The sequence below is a fragment of the Hipposideros armiger genome, unplaced genomic scaffold (assembly GCF_001890085.2).
Source record: "Hipposideros armiger isolate ML-2016 unplaced genomic scaffold, ASM189008v1 scaffold_369, whole genome shotgun sequence".
Taxonomy (NCBI): domain Eukaryota; kingdom Metazoa; phylum Chordata; class Mammalia; order Chiroptera; family Hipposideridae; genus Hipposideros; species Hipposideros armiger.
In genome coordinates, this window is record NW_017731719.1 from 1567391 (window position 1) to 1577292 (window position 9902).

The 9902-nt window shown below is 45.0% G+C and overlaps 1 long non-coding RNA gene across 1 annotated transcript; it reads right to left on the bottom strand.

Moving 5' to 3' along the window:
• Positions 1 to 829: 829 nt before the first annotated feature.
• On the bottom strand, positions 830 to 5727 carry LOC109393180 (uncharacterized). Its single transcript, XR_002126202.1, has 3 exons — positions 5577 to 5727; positions 1898 to 2087; positions 830 to 1611 (listed from the first exon to the last, which is right to left on the bottom strand). It is a non-coding gene; the product is annotated as an uncharacterized LOC109393180 (long non-coding RNA).
• Between the last annotated feature and the right edge of the window lie 4175 nt (positions 5728 to 9902).

Genomic DNA, 9902 nt, shown 5'->3' on the forward strand with positions numbered 1-9902 from the left:
CACAGGGTTTTTCGATAATGAGAAAATGAATGTAAAGTACTTGGTATTGTGACTGGTAAACTATAAGCTTTTAAGAATTATTAGTTATCATTATTAGTATCCACTAGATTTGTTATATTCCACTCCATTGCACAACTTCCACAAGAACACTCTGCCTGTTGCTGTTAGGCTGTAAACAAAATACCCTAAATTATTCTACATATAGTGGCAAGTAACAAAAACCCAGTGAAGACTGGCCGAAACCATAAGGGTTTTTATTGTTTGCTCAGCAAGAAGTCTGAACATAGATGGTCCTGAGGTAGGTTTGGTGGCTTAGTGACACCATCAAGGAATCAGCTCATCTATTATTTCTCATGATTACAATATGGCTACCACCGCTCCAGACATCTTATCCTCATGTGCTAGAAGGGAAGGGAAGACGACAAAAAGAACTTTCTCCTCATGTTCCTCAATTTTATCAGAAAAAAAAAGTCTTTTTCAGATGCTTCCAGAAAACTTTACCTTACATTTTCTTGGCCAAAAGTGATTATGTCTACCCCTAATCCTGGCAAAGGAGAACAGGATTGCCATGGTTACCTGCAAACTTTTTCTGTAAAGGGCCAGATAGTAAATATAATAAATTAGCCTTTACGAGCCATCAGGTCTCTGCCACAACTACTCAAGTCTGCTGTTGCAGCACGAAAGCAGCCATAAACAAGAGGTAAACAAATGAGTGTCTGTGTTCCAATAAAATTTTATTTACCGAAAGAGTCGGCAGCTGGATTTGGCCAATCTCTGCCTTAGACCAAAGATTATTCATCATTGTCATTGAGTGCATGGCTGCCCAGATTCAAGTTGGGTTCCATTAGCAAGGAAGAAAAAGGAATGACTGTTAGGCAGGGTATACCCCCAGGACAGTGGTCCCAAAGCACTCTGGGGAAAGGGGAGAGGTTTGCAGTTGTGAGGAGCAGATCTGGAACTTTCAGGAAGCTGGGGATTACACTTCTATAGAGATACAAAAGGAACACAATACTTGAGGGCTCCCCAGTGTTTACACTCGTGGTTCATATTGCTTTGAAAGAACCTAAGTGGTGCCTAGGATGTGTGTATGAGGAACCACGTTGAAGGAACCAGTCCCAGGCCCCCTCCCCCATGACTTTAGCCAGAGACCTTTTACATTTATCTGTTCTATATATTGTGTTTCTGTTTAGGGAGCCTTTTTAGGGAGGGAGCAGAGAAAAATCTCTAATGATTAAAAAAATTAGAAACCACTGGCCTAGAAGATAAAGATCTACTCTGCCCATAAAACATCCCCTTCTAATTATATCTCCCGTGATAACACCAGATAAACTCTGCCCCCTGAGACCCTTTTTTTCAAGTAGGCCAAGTGTTTCTCATGTTATTCTACCCTTGTGCCTTTTCTTCAGCTTTGCACCCCAGCTCATCTGCACGGCACGACTCCCCCTCTTAATTCTACACAAATAGAAAGTTTCCCCACATACAAGGCTCTTTGTCAGTTTAACATACCCATTTAATACTTACTGTGTGCAAGTCACCAAGTTACATTCTTGGTATGAAAGGGAATACAAAGAAGTAAAAGATACAGCCGTCTCTTTCCTCACATTTCATAATCTGGTTGTACAGAGAGAATATAATGAAAGTTGAATATAAAGTGATGAGCATGGTTAGAAAATACCTAAATATTTTTTTTAAAAAAGTGTACACTTCCAAATGACTTTTACCCTGCCTAGATTCCTTGGAATACATGCTTTCTAGTAAAGCTGCCATGACTCACCTCTTGGAGGAATTTTCTCCTTTGGAATTATACGTAGATCTAGTTTTTAAACCACGAAAGAAAACCAGTCTCATTCAGTTACAGCATACCCTAATTCCATTAACCCAAAATCATTTCACTTACCCTGATCTCTGGCTTTTTCTGTGGACTCCAAATAACTTCTGGATAGTTACAAACATCATGTCCACCTTCAAAAGATCAGTTGCCAGCACTGAAGGTATTTAACAGACGTGCCACAGGTTCTGAAGCTGATTCCTCGGAAGATGCCTCCACTGTTGAGCACAATGGCCAGTCTGCAGCCAGGACTGCACCCCTGAAAACAGAGCAGGGGAGGCTCCTTCAGCTGTCACAGTCAAAGAAATTTCTAGACAGCAACAGTTAGAGTTGGGCCTGCAAGTTGGGTAAAGTGTGGTTAAGAATTGGAATAAAGATTCACAGATGGAAAAGCACTTTAATTCCACACCTAGACTAAAGTCTGGACTTCAATCCTGATTTTGCCATGTACTAGCTGTGGACCTTGCACTATTTACTTGACCTCACTGGGCCTCAGCCTTCTCGTCTATGAAATGGGAATAATAAGACTATTTATCTCTCAAGGCTGTTGTGCTGATTTAAATGAGTTAATACACATAAAACACTAAGTATGATGTGACTGTTTGCTGCTGTCAGTGTTCTTAATTCCCACCTCTGAATGAAATCAGCTTTCTTGGCCAACCTCAGGGATTCATGAATTACCTCATTCTTCAGATATTAAAAAGCTTATTCCAATCAAAATTAAAAACTTGACCATCTCATTCATCAGTGCTTCTCTCCTTCCATCGACAACTGGAGGCTGGCTTAGGTTTGGAAACTTGTGGTTGGGAGACAGACATGATCAGTGTTGGTTCCTTCTCCTTGGATCCTGTCATCTTCTCCGGTCACTGGCTGGGTAGTTCAGGTCTCCCAGAGTCCAATGAACAAAGCTCTTCAAAGAGGGCGCAATTGTATTTAGAGGTTGGTGACAAATGTACAAATGCTGGCTCTTTCTCTTACGGGGTACTTCTGTGGTTTTCTTCCAAACCCTCTTCCCCACCATTAGAGGTCCCCTTCCGCAGGCAGCCTGTGCTGCCTGGCCACTTGCTCTCCCCCCACGGGTCCTTATTTGTGCTGCTCACCTTGCTTGGCCCCTGTCATGGGAAATGAGTCTACTGTGCCAACAGGAAAACTAGTTAGTACATGTTTACCTTGCCAAATCTTGGAAGTAAAGGTTGTTCCAGATACATCCTTCTCCTGCCCCTGCAAATTGTTCTCCTTCTGCTCTCAGGCGTCATCTGTACCGTGACCTCCAAATTCCAGGGGATGCAAGGTAGTTCTCTGGAGCCTTCCTCACTTATCTCAAAGTAGGTGGAAAAGCACATCATGTGGACACCTTTCTTTAAAAAAATTGTTCACTGCTGGCCTCTACTGGGTTCTTAGCTTCCTATCATACAGCCTTGAGGTGAGAAATTGTGCTGTACCTCCAGTAATCCCCCAGAGATGGTCTACACCTCACTTGACAATGTGGGCAGCAATTATTTGGCACCTACTGTTCCCTGAGTCTCAGCAGAAACTCCCGCACATGTGAACATGGAGTTCCCCTTTAGCATCCGTCACCAGTGGATGAATGCTAGTTTGGAGGAGACAAAGAGCATTGTGGGAAATTCCCTAGAGGGCTGCTTAGGGGGCGGAACAGAAAGGGTCTGACCCCCAGGGAATGGAATTTGGGCTTCATGGTGTAGATAATAGGAAGTAAGGAGTGTTTCTCTTTCCTTTTCTACATGTAGATAAGCACAGCCTCAGTTATGGTCTTGTCCTCACCTTCCCTGACCTCTCTCTTTCCCAGGGTCAGGTAGGCCCAGAGAGCCCTCCGAACATTTTGTTTAAAGTAGAAAAGGAGAGTAGCAAACATGTGCGTGCGTGTGTAGGGGTTAGACAGCAGTAGGGGACATAAGACCAACCACCAAGCCAAGAAGAAAAGTAAAGGAAAAAAAAAAAAACATTCCAGTGAGCCGAGAGAAAAGTCGCCCCTGCCATGCCTCACACACTAAATGGGGACGCCTGGCGCCTGCAGTGGGGTCAAGTGAGGTCAGAGGAGCTTATCTCTCCGTGCGCCTGGAATTAAGGGCATCCTGGGTCAGCTGCAGAGCCGGAGGCTCCCGGTGTTCTCCTCTCCGTAAGGCCAGTCAGGATCTCAGGACTGCGGTGCAGGGAAGATAGTGGTTTAGATCTTGCACTATGAAAAGAGAAGCTGTGGATTGCTTCTCTGGTTGAGGGAGGCTCTCAAGAAAAGACACAAAGAATAATTGTCGGATTGTTTGTATGTCTCTTTAAGGGTCAGTTCTCAGTGTAAGGTCCCTGAAGCAAAACAAACAAAATTACTCCTGAAAACCTCAACAGACCTGCTTCAATTACAGGCCCCAAAATCCTGATTCTGAGTTGAGGACTAGGAGAGACGCCATCGGGGCCGTGAAGTGCCGATCGTTCAGAGGAACCCCGAAATCGGAGTGCTGCGTACCAGCGGCCTGGGAGAGCCCGAGGTCCCGGTGTGTTTGCATTCATTAAAACTTTTGCAGGAGGGCTGCGCTAGCATCGACCGCCCAGAGCGGCTGGCGCGAACCCCAGCTTGGGCACAAACAGCGCGGCACTGCCACCTTGTGGGCGTCTGTGGCCGCGGCACCGCTCGGAGAGCTCAGGCAGCGGGGCGGGCGGCGGAGAACCCGGGGTCCTGCAGGAACTCGCTGCAGAGCGGCAGCCCGCGGGGGCGGGGTCCGGAGGCGGGGCGCGCCAGCGCCGATCACGTGGGTTAGCAACAGGCCACAGCCAATGGGAGTGCGAGTCAGGTGGTGCGTGTGCACCGCCCGCCGGAGAGGTCGGCCGGCAGTGGAGGCATCTGTGCGCGGGGGTTGAGGAGGGCCGGGAAGGGGTGCCACCGATCGCAGTGCCTCGGGTCCTGGAGCCCCTTGCCGCGGAGGGGCGAGCAAGAGATCGAAAATAGGACTTTCTCGCTCGCACGTTCCAAAGCAGTGATCCCGGGGGCAAGGGGCGGCGGCAGGGTAGGGAGCGGAGGGAGAGCAGGCAGGGAGCCCGCCCGGAGGCGGGGGCCGGCTACCCCCGTTTCAGTCACTTGTTGCTGGGCCAAAGACTTGGGACTGAAACTGCCTCTTGTATCCAATAAGGGGGTTAAAACAAAGAGAACAGTTAAGTTCCTGGCAGTGGCCGGTTTGTGTGGGCAACCTCGCCCAGCCTGTACCAAGCAGTTAGCGAAGATGGTCACCATCCTTAGCGCCTCACAGAACCAAGCAAGCCTTGGCCCCAAGAGGCCCAAACAAGAGGCCAGTCGGGAATTGGGTCCAAAGAGAAAGGCAGCCTAGTAGTTGTCTTAATAATTGTTAAGTGGAAAAGCCACATCCAAACGTCCATCTAGTAACTTGCGCGGTAACCCCACCCTGTTGACATAAACCAGCCCACCCCTGGACGCAGAAAAGACCACAGCCGTTCACCAGAAGTGCGTCCCAGGATATGGGCAAAACCAGGGCCAACGGAGACAAGCCTGGTTTCCATCAGATTCTCACGCTTCTGGCTTCATGGTCAGGCACACACTTCATCCCGTTAATAAGGGATCTCTCCCTCCCCCTCACCTCCTCCCCCCTCCTAGCACCTTAGGCAGATGAGGATGGGGTTGCCTTGGCAACGCTGATTCACCACACGGAAGCTGGCAATTGTTGTTGCCCTTTCTCTCTCTCTCTCTCTCTCTCTCTCTCTCTCTCTCTCTCTCTCTCATTACCTTATGATGTTCTCTTGGAAGCTCTTTTACTTCTTTTGTTGTTTGGGGGTGACCTTGTGTTTTCTTCCTCTGAACTGAATCCAGGGAGCAGACAGCCTCAGAAGGGCATCTATCTAATAACGTTGTCCTGCCTCAAGGCACTTTGACAGACTATAAACTGTGATACTGTTGTAAGGTGAGACAAAAATATCTCAACCTGCAGGATCTAGCCATCCTGTTTTGAAAGTTCCATAGGGAAAGATATTGCACAGTACTCTTTGATAATCCTACAAATGCGAACCACCCTGGCTACGTGATAATAAAAACTTTCTGATCCCAGGTTTTATTTGTTTCTGTTTAAGCTCATTCAGGGCTAGAGGGCAATTGAACATCTGCCCAGCAGCTTATGGGCATAATGTGCATTTCCCTCCATCAGGAACAGAGGTTAGTGGTGCCAGCTGCCACTGGGAGCTCTACCTGGTGCCCAGGTACCATGCGGATTTGCCAGGGCGACTTTGAGTAGGTGATCCACTCTGTGTCCTATTTTCTTCTTTTACTCCAACACTGCCAGCTGAGTTTTTTGATTCATTCAGTGAACAGGCCTTGTGCACTTACTATGTGTGAAGATGAATCTATAGTTGATAGTTATGTTTATGCAAATTTGACATAGTATTGGATTTTTAAACATATACTCGGGTTCTTGACAAACAAAGGGTTTTGAAAATGGCATGAGGATTCAACAAATATTTATTGAACTCTAACTAGGTGACAGACCTTTGTTTAGGTATGGGACATAAGGCTTTGCTTCAAGGAATTTGCAAAGATGAAATGAACTCATGAGGAAAGGAAGTGAGAATGGATCAACCTATTTCCATATTCCAGGAGTAATTCACCTACCCCACGTTAGTTGATTGTTGCTCTCTCTTATTCTGCTCCCTCAAACTTCTCCCTTTTGGTTCTTCACTCTTTTGAGGACTTTTTTGATCATGGAGCAATAAAGCTACCCACATGTTTAATATTAAATAATGTGATGAGATGGGAAAAGTCACAGGCTGGGAAGAAACATATACCTGGTTCCAGCCCTGGCTCTGCCACTTGATGAAACCCCTAACTTTCTGCAGATCTCATATAAGATTTGAATCTTGGTTCCCTTATCGGGTAGTCCTTGTTTGCAACCCCACAGAGTTAGATTCAAGGGCATGGTTTTCTCATCTGTAAATTGAGGGGTTTAAACGAGATTTAAGGTTTGCAAACTCTTTTTGGAAATGAATTTGTCTTTTAAAATAAAATCTAATATAAAACCCCAGCATATAAAACGAATGAAGACACACTTGTCCTCATAGCCCTAAAGGAGAGGCTCTGAGTCCTACATACATGCTCTCTTCCCCTGTCTCTAAAAAGCCCGTGAGGCACCTTTGTGAAACCCTAGGTGTTCCACTGCACACAGGGTGAAAGCCACTGCTAGATGATTAGAACTTTCCAGTTCTAAAATTCTAAAAATCAAAATTTGCTAACATTGTATATTTCTATGATGAAATTTAACCCTTGTTTTCTTCCTTCGTTTATGAATATGTTTTGGGAGATAGACACTAGCTTTACTGAAGCCAAAACACATTTCATTACTCTCTCTCTATTTGGGAAGCCAATCTTTCTGCCACAAAGTGAAATTAGGTTTTGACGGAGCATAGTATTGTGTAATGAGAAAAACATCAGACTGGGAGTGAGAAGGCATGCGTTTTAACCCTGGCTCTCTGCTCTTAACTATCTCCACAACTTTGAACAAGTCAAGGAACTTTACTAACCTATCCAAATCTATAAAACTAGAAGGCTGGGTGGCTTCCTAATCATAGGCATGGGATAATTTCTGGACCCCATGCCAGGATGAGTTTCTTTAAATTAAATAACTCTCAGATTTCACCCTGCCTTACAGGCCAAGTCACTCCATCACACTTTCTTTAATATGTATACTCACCCTATTTAGAGAGGAAGGGGAGGAGAAGAAGACAAATTAGGTTGTAAATGACACCACCAGGACATCAAGCTAGAAATATCAACTGAATCATTGTTTTGTTTGCACAGGTGGTGTGAGCACAGGGTGTGCCTTAACCCCCAACTCACCCAGCAGAAGCCACATCTCCATTAATAAGGATTCTGCTAGGCATTAAACACAGGATGGTGTTTGTGAGGGCAAACCAGAAAATCCCAGAGTTTGAAGAATATTTAAAGATTACAGTTTGGATTAAGGACCCAGGACCTGGGGTTAGACAAGAAGGCATGACCCCACAAGGGACAACAGCATGATTCATTGCCTTCAAGTGTGCATGTCCTGGGAAAAGGTAACAGGCCTTGCTGGGAATCCAGGGCACTTTACGGGTGGACACAAGAACAACAGCTCTGGTCATGGCTGCGGCTTGGTTACAAGTTAACTTTATGGGTCACTGAGTGTCTGGAAACAGACTATAAAAAGAAGAAAGGGTGGCCCAAGCAGCTTTGTGTTGGAAATGGCTGTGACCAGTTGCTTCTGGATGGGAGATGTATTGACTGCAATAAAACTTGATGGGCTCAGTACTTGTCTGTTAAGGCTGGAATCGGAAGTAAACTTTGGACCTAAGTAATTGGTAGGAAGCTGTGCTTAAGAGTGGGAGCAGAGGGGATTTTATCCCATGTGGTAAACAATATGGTATCCAACTGATACACATGATCTGCCTTCTTGGTGACCTTTAATCCTACAATCTTATCGGCAGATAGACCTTCTAGATTAATCTTATAGTTCAAACAAGTTGGTACAGTTTGACTTTCACTATACTGACTTTTAAAAAAACACGTTGATTTTGGAACAGCAAAACATTTAAGGTAAAAATAAACGTGAACTTTTGAGAGTGGCTATCCTTAACTGTGGCTGTTGGGGGGCAAACAATACATTGTCTTTTATGTTAACTTTTATCCAACCGTCAACTCAAACATTAGCATTCTTCAGATAGTCAACAATTATTTATTAAACACATACTTGCACATAATCTGGTGTTATAGAACATACCATTCAAAGTTGTAGGAGGCAAATTAAACAAGATTATGCCAGAAATATCTTTTAAAATACACATCATTTTTTTCACTTGATTTTTTTTTTCAAGGTTTGAGGGAGGCATGTTGCAAATTTGACTCCACGTACAATGCAGAAAGGCATTGAACCAAGTTTCAGGAGCCCAAAGAGCTCATCCTGACTCATTTTCTATAGCTGTGTGGCAATCAGAATGTAACATTCACATCTCTGAGCCTCAAGTTTGTTCATCTGAAAAATGAGGGAAGATAACTGGATCATAGTCTGCGTCACAAACTTAACTATAATAATAGCTCATGTTTACTGAGTCAAGCACTTTACATTCTTTATCAATTATTCCTCAGAACATCCCTGTGATGTATGTATTATTTTTTTCCCCACTTTTCAGGTAAGGAAGCTGGGCTTCGAAAGATTTTGCAACTTGTCCAAGGTCACAAAGTAAGTAGCAGATCTGACATTTGACTCTAATTGTACCCCTGCTCCCAAGTTGTACTCACCCATTTCACATTAACGAACTGCCTTAGAGTTCATACAGAAAGAAAAACAACTTATCTTTTTCACTTTGACTTCCTCAGAGCTACTCATAGAGATCACTCCTCTGTTGGTTACTACTTTATAATCTTTAGAGAGTCACTCATAAGTGGTTGCTGAAGCAGATGAGGGCAGAAACATCTACCCAGAGAGAGGGAGGTAGTTCATGGGACAGCGTGCCCAACACTGTGCAAATTGAGTAGGTGATTAGACTTTTGGCTAGTGCTGTGCCCCAGCATTCAGAATCCAGAAGGCAACAATTGTCCAGAAAAGACCTAGGTAGGAGAGACAAGGGGAACCCAGTGATGCCTCAGACCTTCCTGTCACTTCTCACACGCCCCTTAGGCCAAGCTTGGCTTCTGAATCTCCCAGTAGGTGTCCAGTTATCACAATGCCATGCATGTAGTTGGGCATAGCTAAGAAATAACAATGGAACCCTCTTTTCCGGGAACGTGTGGTGTCCAGAAAGGGGGATGGGGAAGCCCAGTTTGGTTTCTGGTTCCCCCACACCTGGGGTCACTGTTCCTTCGTGATCCCCTACAAACTGTCCACATGCTCCGTCAAGTGAAACCCTACTTAAGACCCGCATGCCAAGCGACCAAAGACTTGGTGTCCCTGGAATGAAGTGATCCTGCTGATGCAAACAGAATCTCCACATCCCTTGGGGAATGTTTGATTGCCACAATGTTTAAAACAAAAATGAGCAATTTATACAGGGAGGGACAATCACGATCCAGGGATGGATTACACACAGTCCC